This window comes from Haliaeetus albicilla, chromosome 28, assembly GCF_947461875.1.
Source record: "Haliaeetus albicilla chromosome 28, bHalAlb1.1, whole genome shotgun sequence".
Lineage (NCBI taxonomy): Eukaryota > Metazoa > Chordata > Aves > Accipitriformes > Accipitridae > Haliaeetus > Haliaeetus albicilla.
The window spans coordinates 7,575,968-7,590,349 of NC_091510.1; the positions used below are offsets into that span (position 1 = coordinate 7,575,968).

General features: G+C 38.3%; 1 protein-coding gene across 3 annotated transcripts in view; it reads left to right on the forward strand.

Moving 5' to 3' along the window:
• MGAT4C (MGAT4 family member C) overlaps positions 1 to 14,382 on the forward strand; it is a 399,743-nt gene that overhangs the window by 348,343 nt on the left and 37,018 nt on the right. Inside the window, exon 1 of one of the 3 annotated variants that reach the window (XM_069773354.1) lies at positions 13,300 to 13,726. The exons of the other annotated variants lie outside the window; for them this stretch is intronic. The gene's annotated coding sequence lies outside the window, so the exon portion shown is untranslated. Of the gene's footprint in view, positions 1 to 13,299; positions 13,727 to 14,382 lie in introns of those variants that run through there. 3 annotated transcript variants of the gene reach the window in all.

Here is a 14,382-nt window from a genome sequence, read left to right on the forward strand (position 1 = left end):
TATATGCATACATTTATGGCCCACTGCTAAACTGAATATATTCACCTTCTGCTTCAGTGCTAGATAAAGCTTGTTTTCATGGATGTATTGTATCATATTCAAAAAACCCCACACTGATATCTAGTATGCCTAATGTTTCCTGTTACAGATTATTGTCACAAACTTTTCTTTGTGCAATTGACAAAATGTTATGATTTGACAAGTGACATACCTTCTGGATGCAGTGCTTTCGTTGTCTCTTGTGATGCTCTGTTCAGATTTAGTGGAGTTTCTGTAATATTAAAAATAACCTTTTTTTCCCCTTTCTCACCCATATTCCTTCAAGACTCCCTGCCAGAATCACTGAATGTTCCCATGTGAAACTAGAGTCTTGCCAGACCATGGAGACATAGCGCAGGTCCACTGAGAAGAAATGTTTGTTGCCACAAGGCCTCTGTGTGAAGAAGAGATAGAAACAAACCCTTTTCCCCTAATAGGGCCCCATGGAGCTGAATTCCCCCCAGCCTATAGGATGCTGACACATAGACAAGCATTTTAGATTTCTTTCTTTCAAAACAACTTTCAGACATCATGCAGGTGAGAGGTTATCAGACTTTAGTGATGGGGATGAAGGGAATAAGGACAGCTTCATCAGTAAAACCTGGATCAATATATGACTTCGAAACCACTTCTGTCATGTAGAAATTAGCTAGGCAGTGCAGCTTATGTATACAGCAAAGTTGCAACAAAAGCAGTACCTAGAGGAAAAAAGAAAAATCTTTCACAATAAGAAGATTTTGTTTGTAATTCTATGCCTTGATTCAGTAGGCTAGCTAGAATAGCCCAAGGAAACACTACCAGCACAAACAAATGGATTGCAACACAGTCCCTGTACATAGCTTAGAGGAATTTTGTTTTGTATTCTCCTAACATAAAATACAGTAAATGTTTCTGTGAGCCATATTGATTGTTTTTACAAACTAGATTATTTAGGACAAAGTTCCAATATCTTAACTACGGATGGTGGCAGCTGAATTATGGAAGGCTCTTCTGCCTTATTGGTAATTTCTCACTGAGTTTTTTTTAAACTTTTTATTTGGATGCTTTTTGCTAAATTACATTAATATTTCATAAGAAAGACAAAATGTACAGAGGATTCTGATAGTAATGTTAGTCTCTAAAACTACTTAAAAGAACACAGTCCATTTCGATGTTCTTGGTAAGAATCTGGACAATTACGTATTGAGGCTTTGTATTATGGATCACTTACTCAAATCTTCTGATATGGTGCAATGATATATGATATCATATGATATTGCTATGATATAATAGACTGCATTCTTATATCCTTTCACTAAAAATTTATTTGAAGAGCATCCAACACAGGATATTTCTCATAAAACATTAACTTTGAAAGCACTGAGAACTGAGGGGTTTTTAACTTGCATTCAGTCCTTTATTTTTTTCCAAGTCTAAGTGTATATACATACATGTAATGCATATGCATATGTGATGTACATGCATAATGTAATGCATATTTACATAATTAACTGCACCAGAATTAAATTTCAAAATAAATTGAAATTTTTTTTAAATAAAGTAAAAGTTAAAAAGAAAAACTTATGTTTTTCTTTTTTTTAAAAATAGCAATGCCTTAGTCTATCTAGTGTGTGTCAGTTTGATTATGGCATGTAACTCTAAAGGATAGTGACCCTTTCTTTTTCTATAGACACAAGTTTCTATACATTTGAAAATTCAATACTTCATGCCATTGCATGTGCCTGAAAAGGCTCTTAAGGGTTTCTTAAAAGTCCTTTCACAAAATGTTGTCATCAAATTACTTCTGAGGACCTGTGTTACGCACAGAAATAGTGTTGAAGGCCTGAGGGTCACAGTAAGAGTCTGCCTCCCCCCTAACTGTAGTGACCTGTCAGAGATTCCACAAATAATTCCCCTGACAGTTGTAGGGCTTCTGCTTGCTTAGAGAGCTCTCACCCCCAGTTTACAGCTGATAACAGTAACTCCCCAACAAAAGGATTTAACAAAGACAAAAAAGCTCAAGTTCTGAAGGTGGTGAAGGAGGAATTTTTCCTAAAGTTATATCTGTAAGAGTTGTTGGCAGGTTTATTTGTTTCTGTTACTGTAATTTGAGGTGCAGCTGACTTCCTGGTAACATCTGAGAGTTTTCTCTAATAAATCCGTCCAGAGATGTAGTGTGCTGACCAGTGCCTTTGATGTCCCCTGCTTCCTTTTGAGGAAGTTTATATTCCCATTCTGTGAACTTTTGCTCTGTAGATCTAAGTTTTCTATAAGATAGGAGGAGTGTTTTCTGACCTACAGTGAATGGAGGAACGTGAAGTAGTTTGTGGACTCTTTTGGCTATAGTGCCTGCTATACAGTTGTAAAGCATTAGGTGAACAACCCAGATGATTCATTTAAAACCTTGGTCACCCTGAAACTGGGAAGCAGAGTAGAATGTCTTGACCAGGCTGACACAGCTAGTCTGTGGGCAATAACTGTTGAATTCAGTTTTCCTGAGTCAGGTATCAGCTCTGATATTTTGCTGCTTTGCTATTGAAAGATTACCTACCTAATGAAAATATTCAGTCTTTAAGAGTCCAATATATTTTCCTTAATGTAAACACATGAGAGTTTTTCAGAGGATATATAAAAATAACATCTCCTCCTTTCCTTTAGAGAAACTGATCAATAACCTTTAAATTTTTTACCATTTAAGACTACAAAATTTTAGATTTTATTAACATCTTTTCCCACAATTATTTAGCTCTGGGCTTCAAATATTCAAGTGAAATGGATGGTAGTTCACTGTATAGTCCTAAAATGAAGCTTTGTGGTGCATGTAAAAGCACTCGTACAAAAAAAACATATTTCAGTGATCTTTCACTAACAATGAGATAGCATTTGACTTACAATTTCCATTAACCATAGCATTACTTTCATTAGTTTTCTGAATTTAATAATGCATTTGTAAAATTATCCCACAATGGTAGTGAGTTCCATCTATAACCAGTAAGCATATAGCATTTTGACTTTCTAAATATATAAATAAACATAATTTTCCTAGGAGTTAGTGAAAAGCTGTTATGTCATTATGCTATTCACTGAGAGTCATTTGGGAACTGTAAGACTCTGCATGGTTCTCATTAAGTGAAATATCTGCAAAGATAATACATTATTGTGTAGGCTGCTTAAGAAATTGGTGTAAATTAGCACTTTAATATTTGACCTAATATGAATCAGTACAATATAAACTACGTGCAAACAGTGTAGAACAGGATTAATGGATTTTCCAGGCTTGTCTGAAATTAAATTTGAAAGTACTCTGAAGAACATTTTAGTGAAAATCTTCATAGCCTGGGTCTGCACTGTGGAACCCAGTTCTAGCCGTAGGATCCAGCTGGATGTTGACACACGGGGATACCATCTCTCTGTCCCTCTGAGACCTGCTTCTCAAGGATGGGAAATGTAGGCCAGAAATACATGCATGGCACACTCTAACAGCTCTCCACATCTGGACAAGAAAGGCAATATGGGAGTGGGCAGCACTGTGGCTCACTTGCCTGTTCTCTGCATAAGGTAGGCAAATTACTGGCCATCGGGACCAGGGATGTTCCCAAACTGTGAGAAAATACTTCAGGTCTATCTAATGAATCAAACATTTATAAACCACAATAGCTGTTTTTCCTTCAAAACTCCTTCCTTGTTCAGAACCTTGTTAGATATAATCATATACATGGCCATGTGACCAAAGCAAATTAAGAGTTTTAATGTCAAGTATATTTTGTATACTCTAAATTGCTCTTGCACGGCTTTTGAAACCCTTTCAATTTTTAGTAGTCTTCTCGAGTTACGTCTGCCTGAAAGGCATTAGTCTTTCCATTAATCGTACTACATTGTATGTAGTTCTGCTTCACTTTTCACTGGATGCTTCCCTCAACACACTTGTATCTATCCAATGTTTTTTTTCTGTCACATAACATAGCCAGGTGTGATTCTGTAACACATCTACGAGCATTCATGTTTATTTGGCTGTCTTTCAGTCTCCCTTTAGCTTCCTGGTTTTCCACCACTCAAGCCCTCATGTTCTTCCTTGTGAATGTGATCTGCGCACTTTATTGCAAAACATATGGCCTGCATTTGCCAGTCTTAAAAGATACAAATGTTTACCATTTAAACAACCAAGATAGATAATTTTTTTTCCATTTTCTTATCTTCCTTCCACTAATCCAGTACTTAATCTAAGACAAACACCATCAAAACCAGCAGGAATGTCTTAAGACTGAAAGAAAGAAACAGAAAATCTTTGTGTTTTAATATGCTTACCTTGTTGGCATATTTGGCAGTCACTTTTACTGCTCTTATAAAAAATAGTTGTTCTCGTTATTCCAAGTTAAAAAATGGTAAGGCACTAGAGGCAGCTTTAGCTTAACTGAACTGTTGATTCTTTTGTTAAGTATGTATTCAGAAAATTTAAATGCTTCAAAGAAGTTTTATATTGATATACTTCTTCCTGGATACCACAATAATTATTTTTTCTTACTGCAACATGAAGCACACCTTTACCTTGAAAGGACAGTTTTGCACAAGTAGCCTGTGAACTGCAGAATGAATCAGAATATGAAACATGGAGCAACTCTTGCCAACTCTTGCTTATGTTAACAGCCCTTATCCAGGAGTCTTGCTGACCTCAGTGAGATTCATGATACACTTCTGCATTAGTGATGTCGAAGGACTGATCTGAAGACATTTCCGGAGCAGCAGCTGGCTCTCTTCTTTGTCCTAGTGACAATGAGGCTGCAGGCTTGGAGTCCTTTTCAGCTAGTCTTGCTATTCTTGACGTTGAGATGGCAGTGGCAGTGAGGTGAGAGCCTCTGTTTTGACCTGCACAGCAGTGACCTCAGTAATGGTATCCTCTGAGGTGCTGACAGGAGTCTCAGCGGTGAAGTCCCCTACCTGTGTCCTCCCTGGGACAACAACAGAGGCTTGGCTTCCTTATGCTGGTTGTGGTGAGGATTGGGTGCCGGTTACCTAGAGGCTGAAGGAGATCAGGGGCTGTGTTTGCTTCTGTGCCCTGGGCAGGAGACCTGCCTGCCCCATGCCTGTTTCGCTGGCTGTAGTTCACAGCCTAACCTCTAGGTCCATGGCTGTGCACAGTAGGAGCTGGCTGGTGGTTACCTGTTCCTTCACATCCCAGCAGCTCTTAATCTGACTGGTGTTCAGGCATTGTTCCAGAAGGACAGAGGTATCCTGCCCATCCCAAATGGTGCCCCATCATTCCCAGTTACATGTTTTGGAGCATAGTAAATACAGATTTATTCTGCTTGTTGCAATGCATGATGTGCCTAAAGGCATGAGGATCAGAGTAATAGTCTCTCCCATGCTCCAGAGGAGTCTTCTGCTCCGTGGGTTCCAGCATGGCACTACAGGGTGCCGTGCCCTCATGAGCCAGGATGCAGAGAGCTTTGGCAGTGGAACTGCCTGGCAGAGACTGTTTAGAAAGTGTCTCCATCGGACATGGGTATAAGGTTTAATTTCAGCTCTAAAGTCCCAGCTGCCATAACATCAGGTCCTACCGTCCATCCACTGACCTCCAGAGAGGACACTATCCAGGGGGAAGGAAAGGCCATGCTGCCTGATATCTGGATATTTAGCATCTGTAGCATCTCTAGATACCTCATACCTAGTTATTGTTTGCATCCTTCTAGACATGAGAGAGAAATACAAACAACTGGACTGGTTTTCTGGTTCAGGTGCCAGGCCCACTAGAGGACTACACACCAGTGAACCTGCTGCTGAGAGAACTGTTTCCTCTGGGAGCTTCTGGGTGCACAAAGGAGTAGAGGTGTCTCAGGATGATACTTGTAGTGCCAGGGTTCTCCACTTAAGAGGTTTAGACTGGACAGAGACATATAAACCTGCTTTCCTGGGCTGAGAGAGATAAAGAAGGTTAGCAAAGATAATAAACGTTTTAATTTTGGTAGAATGCTTGAAGGTAGACTCCCCAGAGTGCTTTCCTCATGCTGTGTGCTGGTGTAGAGTAGTGTGAGGTGTTGGGTGTGCAGGGCTCCGAAGGCAAGAAAAGAGCAGAAGGGGGCTGCTGAGCCTCCCATCAAGGAAATACGGAATTTGTGCTGCATGCCCTGACTGCGTGTTTGTATGTGTGCATGTCTGTGTGTTAATGTAAAGCTGCCAGGACAAGTCTTAGTTGTAGGTATATTTTTTTTCATTAACATATCTTTGGAAAGGAGAAAGGCAGGAGATACAGGGCTTTCCCAGGGAAAGAGACAACCCTTTCAGTGAAGCAATTTTTCCTAATACCCAATCTAAACCTCCCCAGGCTGTTTCCACTCATCCTGTCTCTTGGTACTTGGGAAAAGGACACTGACACCCACCTAGCTACAGACTTACTTCAGGTAGCTGTAGAAAGCGATAATGTCTTCCCTCAGCCTCCTTTCCTTTAGACTAACCAATCCCAGTTCCCTCAGCTGCTCCTTATAAGATTCTAGACCCTTCACCAGCTCTTCTCTGGACACTCTCCAGCACCTTGGTGTCTGTCTTGTAGTGAGGAACCCCAAAACTGAACACATATTTGAGGTGGGGCCTCACCAGTGCCGAGTAGAGGAGGACGATCACTTCCCTGCTCCTGCTGCCCACACTAGTTCTGATCCAAGAAGTGTGCAAGGAACCACATCTGTCCTCTGTACAAGCAATGCAGAGCCTCCCTGTTTTTTTCCAAAACTGGAGGTGAAAGAAAGGCCCTGACCTCTGTCTGTATAGACTGCAAATCTAAGAAGGGGTGACTGCCCTGCGTGGACACATGTTGTGCAGCTTCCACCAGGACGTTCAGCCTCTGTGCTGTTTGCCAGCTCCTCATCTCCCCTACTTGCCTCCTTCTTCTGCATTGCACTCTGTCTGCTGCGCTTTGTCCGCAGAGCTCTTCCACCTTCGCTGTGCTAAGGGCGCAGCTTTGCAGTGTGAGCGTACGGACGAACAATTCCCCATGTACCGCGGGGGGTGTAGCAGTCCCACCGAGCACAGCTGATGCAAAGCCTTCCCTTAGCCAGCCCTCTCGGTGACGTGGGGTTCTGCAGGGCACAGCGTCCGTCAGTGAGGGGCACAGTTACCGCTCCATCTTCTCGTGAAGTGTGAGAGGGAAAACTCACTCCCGCAGTGAGTCCCACAGCACTGTTCAAAGTGTCTGATATTCCATGGGATCCAACTAATGGGCAAAGGTCAGTTTTCTAAAGTCTTTCTGGAGAAGGGGATAGTCACAGTTGTGAGGAAGGGAGCGTGGCGCAAGGATGCATGTCAGGATATGAGAGGAAAGGTTTTGGTGCAAACGCCTCAGAGAGGGTGTCCTCTGTAAGAGATCCAGTGGCAGACGCCTTTAAGCTAAAATGTTTGGGGACTGTGGAGTGGGGAGAGTAGATGTCTTTAAAGGTGAAGTGAGCTACCTGTAAATATAAAGATTCAGAAAAATGCTGAGAACCTCCCTGTAGACGCTTTTATTTGAAGCCTAATCAAACATTAAAAGGTGGCTCATCAGTAATAAGTTTACATTTTGCAAAATACATTCTTTTGTCAAATGATTCATTAAATGACCAGCTGGTTCAGGCAACAAAAAATTACTTTGTTTTGAATGCGTTCGTAGTTCAAGAGTTTAACCAAAAGTAGTGTCAAAGAAGATATATTCTTACCAAGCTGCTTTACTTTCCTTCTGGACTAAAAAGTAAAAATGATGCGTTGGTCATTTTCTGATAAAAGTCAGTTGTCAAATGACCTAATATTTATAAGTGAAGGAATTTTAGTCAAATAGGGCTAAAGATTATAAGGAACTCTTTCTTTTATGAGTTTCTGAAAACCAAGATTACTTTAAAACTTTATTATAAGCTTTTTTTTGGCTCTCTTTCAACCAAAACTAAACCTGTAAGCTTTCAACACATATTCTAGAGATTGATGAAATATTAAAAAGGAAGTCATTAGTCTTTTTTATGAGTTGTACTTTTTTCTTAGTATGTCCTCACGTGGTTATAGATTCCTAATGATCTACTAAAGTCAATAAATTGAAAGAGCACTTTTAGTTTCTAGAAGTTCAGTTCAAAAATCTTTATGCACTATTACTAAAAGGGTTTTGGTCTATTTCAACTGTATATCATAATTATGCCATAAATATACCACTAAGTAAAGCATAAAATTAAATCATTCATATAATGTCACCATTTAAACATATCAGTATGTTTAAAATTCTAACATACATGAAACTGCTCCTATTCTGTCAATGGTACTTCCAATTTTGATTTGCCTGGGGTTTTTTTGTGATGAAATTATTTTAACTTTTATTTATATAGGAACAGAAATAAAATAAAAGGAATTTAAATAAATAAATAAATAAAAATACAACTTAAAAATTATATATAAACAAAGAAAGCTGAACTTTAACTGCTATTATTCAGTAGAGGGCTTTTCAGTGACATTTTGTCAATGTAAATATGTTAGATATTATCACTTCCATTGATCTGACTGAGAGCTTTTCTTTAAGAACCAAACTGAAAATATTACAATACCTTTACAGTCACAGTTTAGTGAAAAATAATTTCAGCTGTTCATTAATATTAAATTAATCTGTCTTCAGGTATCTAAATATCATAAGTGCTAAGATGTAACTGAATTATTCTCTACTTTCTTCTTTCACGTTAAAATATTTTAAAAATTAATTACTATCATATCTGAATAGATATCTGTAATACTATTGAATAGGGAAAGTATATAACTGTGTAAGCATAGAATATGCAACTAGTCTACTCTGCCATTAAATATTTAAACTAAACATCATAGTATGCATAGTATATATTTCTCCCATGCTTCATACAAATTAGCCTTTTTTTCCTTTAGTGGTAAGCTAGCAGTCAAAGGCAATTCTTTTTACACTTTACTTACCATGAATTGACAGAATTTTCAGTTCTCTGAAAGATCTGGTCAGAAGCTCTCGTGCAATTCTAAAACATCTCAGCTGGCTAAAAGTGTTGCTCTGTTTATTGCATCTTTATTTCAGTTATTTTGCTGAGTGCAGAGTTAGGAAGAATGTAAATAGTAAATATCTAGGAGTTAAAGAAAATAACTAAAGCTCAGTGATTTTAAACACTACATTTTTGGATTATTTGTCTTCACCTGTCAGTGAGTCTGGTTTCTGACTGAAATTAATAGTATTTTTCCACTCTATAACAGAAAAGAACTTTGATAACTATATAGCATTTGTGCAGTTAAGGTAACGAAGACTGGTACTTTCAATGATGTTTACTGTTTAGTAGTGGATCAGTACTTATCAACTCATATTTTTGTTTCTGTTCTACTCCCAGCCATAGTGGAGCATTATTAGTGGCCATAGTGATCACAGTGTTAGTGGAATTTAAAAAAAAAAAAAAAGTTCCTGTCATTCACCACTGTTAACTTTAAATTTCCTTCTTTCTCTCTTCCTTCCCTCTGCCGTTCTTTTCTGTATGTACAGATGTTTGGGAGACTGAAAAATTTGTTAGATGCAATATTAATCCATTGGATACATGTAGCTTTCCATTACTGTGGACTAAGATTCTGTTGTTCTTTTGCCCTTTTTACAGTATGTATGAAAAAGGTTTTATAATACAGCTCTTTTGCTATTTAATAAATGCTAATTGCAACTGGGTAGTATTTGTAGATTTCTACTTGATACAGTTCTATTTTGAGACCCTTTCAAATTTGGGGAAAGCATTACTTTCATGAGGGAAGTGAGAAGAAAAAACTCTTTTTTTGGACCAACCTGTTTCTACATGGCTTCATTGGCCATGTAGACCTTTTCCCAGCACAACATGTCATGGTGTGAGTCACTTACCTGAGTAGCTTTATGGCACTGCAAAGCACTATAGCTATTGCCCTAGTGCTAATCACTCAATTTGAGCCAAAAATATATTTGCAATTTTTATTAAGCTTATATAAATTTTGTCCTTTGGAAATGTTTGGGGGGTTCAGGTTCGGGATTTGGGTTTGCAGGGTTTTCTGCTTTCCAACACCCCCCAAATCCACACCCCGCTTCCCAGGAGATCACCTTATTGCCACTTCTGACATTTGCACAAGATTAGCACTGGAATAACTTTGTCAATATGCAGGGAGCAATCACTTCTCCTGCACCAGTAAATGAGAAAGAGCATTTTATTCCAGAAACCTAGGTACATTCTTCTGAATGATAGGTATATCAGCTTTTTTACATTTCTGCTGAAATTGAGAAAAAAAAAAAGAGTGGTTTGATTTGAACATATGTGTGAAAACCTTCTTTACTATTATTTGAAAGCAGTATGCAGTAACAATTATTAGAAATTCATCTTTCCAAATGAGTAGTACAGATGATTGAAAAGATAAATGGCCTTTGACAGACACTGACCATTTAAGAGGAAAGCTGCCCTTCTTCTGTAATATAAAACCAGACGGTGTCTTTAGAATGCCAAATAATAACATTCAACAGGAAAAAAGAGGCAATGCAGACAGGTATTAAAAAAGGTCTTTGGGTAAAAATGGAAGATACATCTAAGGTTAAAAACTCCAAGTTTAGCTTTTCATGTCTTACTAAATTCTAATGGTAAGTCTTTCACATGCTTGCATTAGCAAACATTTATTTATTCACAGACAATAAAAGCATATTACTTTATGTTATGGGCCAATTTTGAAGTCCAGAAAAATTGGGAGTTCATGTTAAATTAGTTCTTTAAATCATTCAGGTAAGGCTTTAAATTGCTACAGCCCATATTGCAGACATGAAAATGTCTCTATTGCTGTGAAAAACAGTCAAAGCTGATATCAGCTGCCAAATTTAATGAAATATATCTTTTACATATATATTATATAATGTATATTTTTATTTCTTTATTTTATTTTCCTGGACTTAGACAGATTCATAGATTTCACTAGGCAAATTAAATTTAACACCTTCAGGAATGGGTTTATAAATTTCTGTAACAGTTATCCTCGTTGTCTCTGGAGAATGTCCCCCTATTTACAGTTTAGAAACTCCCTTTGCTAAAAGAGATGAGTCTATGTACAAATAGCCCCTTCCATCCTCTGCATTCCCTCGTTAAATCCTTAGGAAACCCTGGAGGTTCACACTGGGCAACAAGAGCAGTGGCTGCGTAGTACAAAGATAGGCTGGCTTGGCGCGGTGTCCCTCACATCTAGCAGAGCTTTGCTCTACAAATGCGATAGCTTCAATGAATGGGCCTCAGAGCGTCCACCAGCATGAATTTTTGGCAGACGACTAAAGGAGACGTGTGCCGCGTGAAACCTCTCTTGCGAGGTTTCAGGGTATTAAAGGATAAGCACTGGAAGAATGTGGCACAGAGGCAGGCTTGCCTATCAGCCATGATGACTACTAGAAAAAGAAACATCTCCTTGATGGTTATTATAAAGGTTATAAAGAACATTGATGTGAACTCCCTTCCAGTACAGTTCTAAAAGAACACCAGAATCAGTCCGCAATAAGATACTGCCCTTAGTACAGAGAAATCTGGAGACAATATTTTATGGATAGGCAACATATGAAAATCTAAGCCATTTCAAAAAAATCATTTAAGAATAATTTCCAGGTACAATTCTGAGTCACTTTTTTCAGTAGCTTATACGCATCAAAGAAACAATCAGCAACAACTTTTGATCTCTAACTAGTGAGAAATTAAGAAACAGCACTCATTGCTTACCTTCCTTTTTCTTTGTTAATTGATATGAAAAAGGAAACTGGAGACATAAAAAAAGCTGAAGAACAATTCCTGAGATGGCAGGAAAAGGTGATTTCAGTGGACTTGTGGCAGTTTGCACAAACTAAGGATCTTTCTCTCAGTCTTCTCCAAAGTAAAGTGAGACAGTATAATTTGGGGCAATTCACTCTTTGGTCAGCTTGATTTGTGTTCTTTTTCCTCTATCACAAGCAGAAACTCCTCAGTAAGAATTCACTTACTTCTGAGACATGCCAGGAGCTAGAACTGTTATTATCCTAGGTGGGTATTATTGTCATACTGTGGAAGCAATGCAATATATCAATGTTAGACTTCAGTCTTAAGTTACATATTTTAATTATTTTTCAGTGACTAGAGTTCAACTGCTGTAACTTCCCCCCACCCCCAGCTTTTTTTTCTTTTTTTCTCACATGCACGTGCATAGGCTCATGATAAACTGCTGGGGATGAGACAATTACTAGCCAACAGTGTAAGAATCTTTACCTCTGTAAAATGCTTAGCTCTGAGATGATTCTCATAGCTTTCATTGCCAAAAGCCTGAGGATGCATCTAATTTAGACAAGAATTCTGCATTTCCAAATTATGCTCTGATTTTTTTTTCTGCTGGCAGTTTGACATGCTCTCTTTTGTATTATCATTATCATCATCATCATCATCATCATCATCATCATCATCATCATCATCTATAATTTAACAGCTCTCTTTTTATAGCCGTGTTATGGTCCCCACGGTCTAAGCAAATATGCTATTGACCGTAGTTTATGTCTACAATAATAAAAGAATTTATTATTTCAGCAATATTCTTTGCTGTTTGTAAAGTTTTCTCTCCTATCTACTCAGGCTTCATTTTGTTCTGAAAGACCAAAGGGTACTTCAGTATGTGGATGAATCACAGAAGCAATCTATCTGTCTACTCAAATTTTGTATTTAACAGGTAACATCACTAAGGATTTTATGGCAAAGGACAGGCTGAATCATTTCTGTTAATGCTGCATCCCTGTGCTGAGTTCATGCCAACACAGGAAAGTTATAAAACTATAATTTTAGGTGAGACTATAATTTCTTGTTTCAGCACAGGAAACATTTCTCGTTTCATTTTACTAGCATAATTATAGTGGTAATAATGAGCAGGAAACTATAACTGCTAGAATTTTCCCAGATTAAGAGGTTAACAGTTTGTCAAAGATACCGGGCCTTTTCCACAGCTGTAGCAAGAACTGTTGTCTCCTGAAGCAAATCCCAGCATCCCTTGCCTTGCCTTGCCTTGCCTTGCCTTGCCTTGCCTTGCCTTGCCTTGCCTTCCCTTCCCTTCCCTTCCCTTCCCTTCCCTTCCTTTCCCTTCCCTTCCCTTCCCATAGTTGTTTAATGATGCTTTCAGAATTAGGGTCATCTGCCTTACTTTTGATGAAAACATTACTGATTTGTTAGAGGTTCACAGTCAGATTTTCAGCTGGCTTTATTCATTTAAATAAGGCATCTAATTTAGAAGCCTGGTTTTCCTAAGATTTTACTCTCGTCACTGGAAAGAAATAGCACACTTCAGACTGTGATTTACCTTCTTTCTGTCTTCTCCTTCCCACTTCTTGTTTCTTCCCAGAGGTGACTTTTGAACTACTTTTGAGTATGTGATATGAGGATGTGGTTTTACTTGAACACTGGTAATACTGAGTGTTAATTATTAGATTCTAAAATATAGATGACTGAATATTATTTGCATTTTAATTGTATTACAGATAATAGAGTATCTTTCCCATTGGACTAAAATGTTAGTAATTACCACAGTCACTCCTAATAAAGTTGGTGAGATTTGAAAAGTGTATTTTCATTTCTTGTTTTTCAGTTTCTGGCTTGGACTTTCAAATGGTAAGGCATTCTGCTAGGAGAGTTTTCATGTCTTTCTTATATGAGCTGTTGTGAGATGACTTTGCACTGAAGTTTTCAGTTCCTGCATCTGGTGGCACAAATGAAATGTTGTAAGGGGTTTTATTATTTTTTTTATTTTTCATATTTAATTTTCATATTTAATGTTAGGTAACATAATAGTAGTTTTAGCTGTCTGCTGTCTGCTAATGTCAGAGATTATAGCCCAAGAGTTTCAGATTAGACACTCGGGAAAGAAAAATCCTCTAGAAGGGCAGCGCAACACTGTCACGGGCTACCTGGAAAGGTTGTGAAATGCCCTTGGAAATTGTCAAGCCTTGGCTAGACAAAGGCACAGCTGGCCTTTCTAGTGTTGGGCATAGCCCCATTCTGTGTAGGAGCTGACCTACATGAACTCCATAGACATCCCTCCCAACCAGCACTTCTATCATACTGTGATAGTGCTGTGGCTCAGTAAAACAGAAAAGGTAAAAGGAGTCAGCTGCCATGACAAGGGTTGTATATCAGGATAAGCATCCCGGAGAATTACAGCCTTTAGACTTCTTGATTTCCAGGAACTGCTCCATATCACACCAACATACTGTGCTAAAAAGGGATGATGAGAAAGCTGATCAATCCTCAGGTGTAGGTGATAGAGAGAGGTATATGACAACCTCAGTCTCTCTATTTCCATGGCTTATTTTTGTCTGATAAGGAGTTGCACCATTGCTTGCTCTGGGCTGGCTGCAAATTACATAGTTGTGCCCTT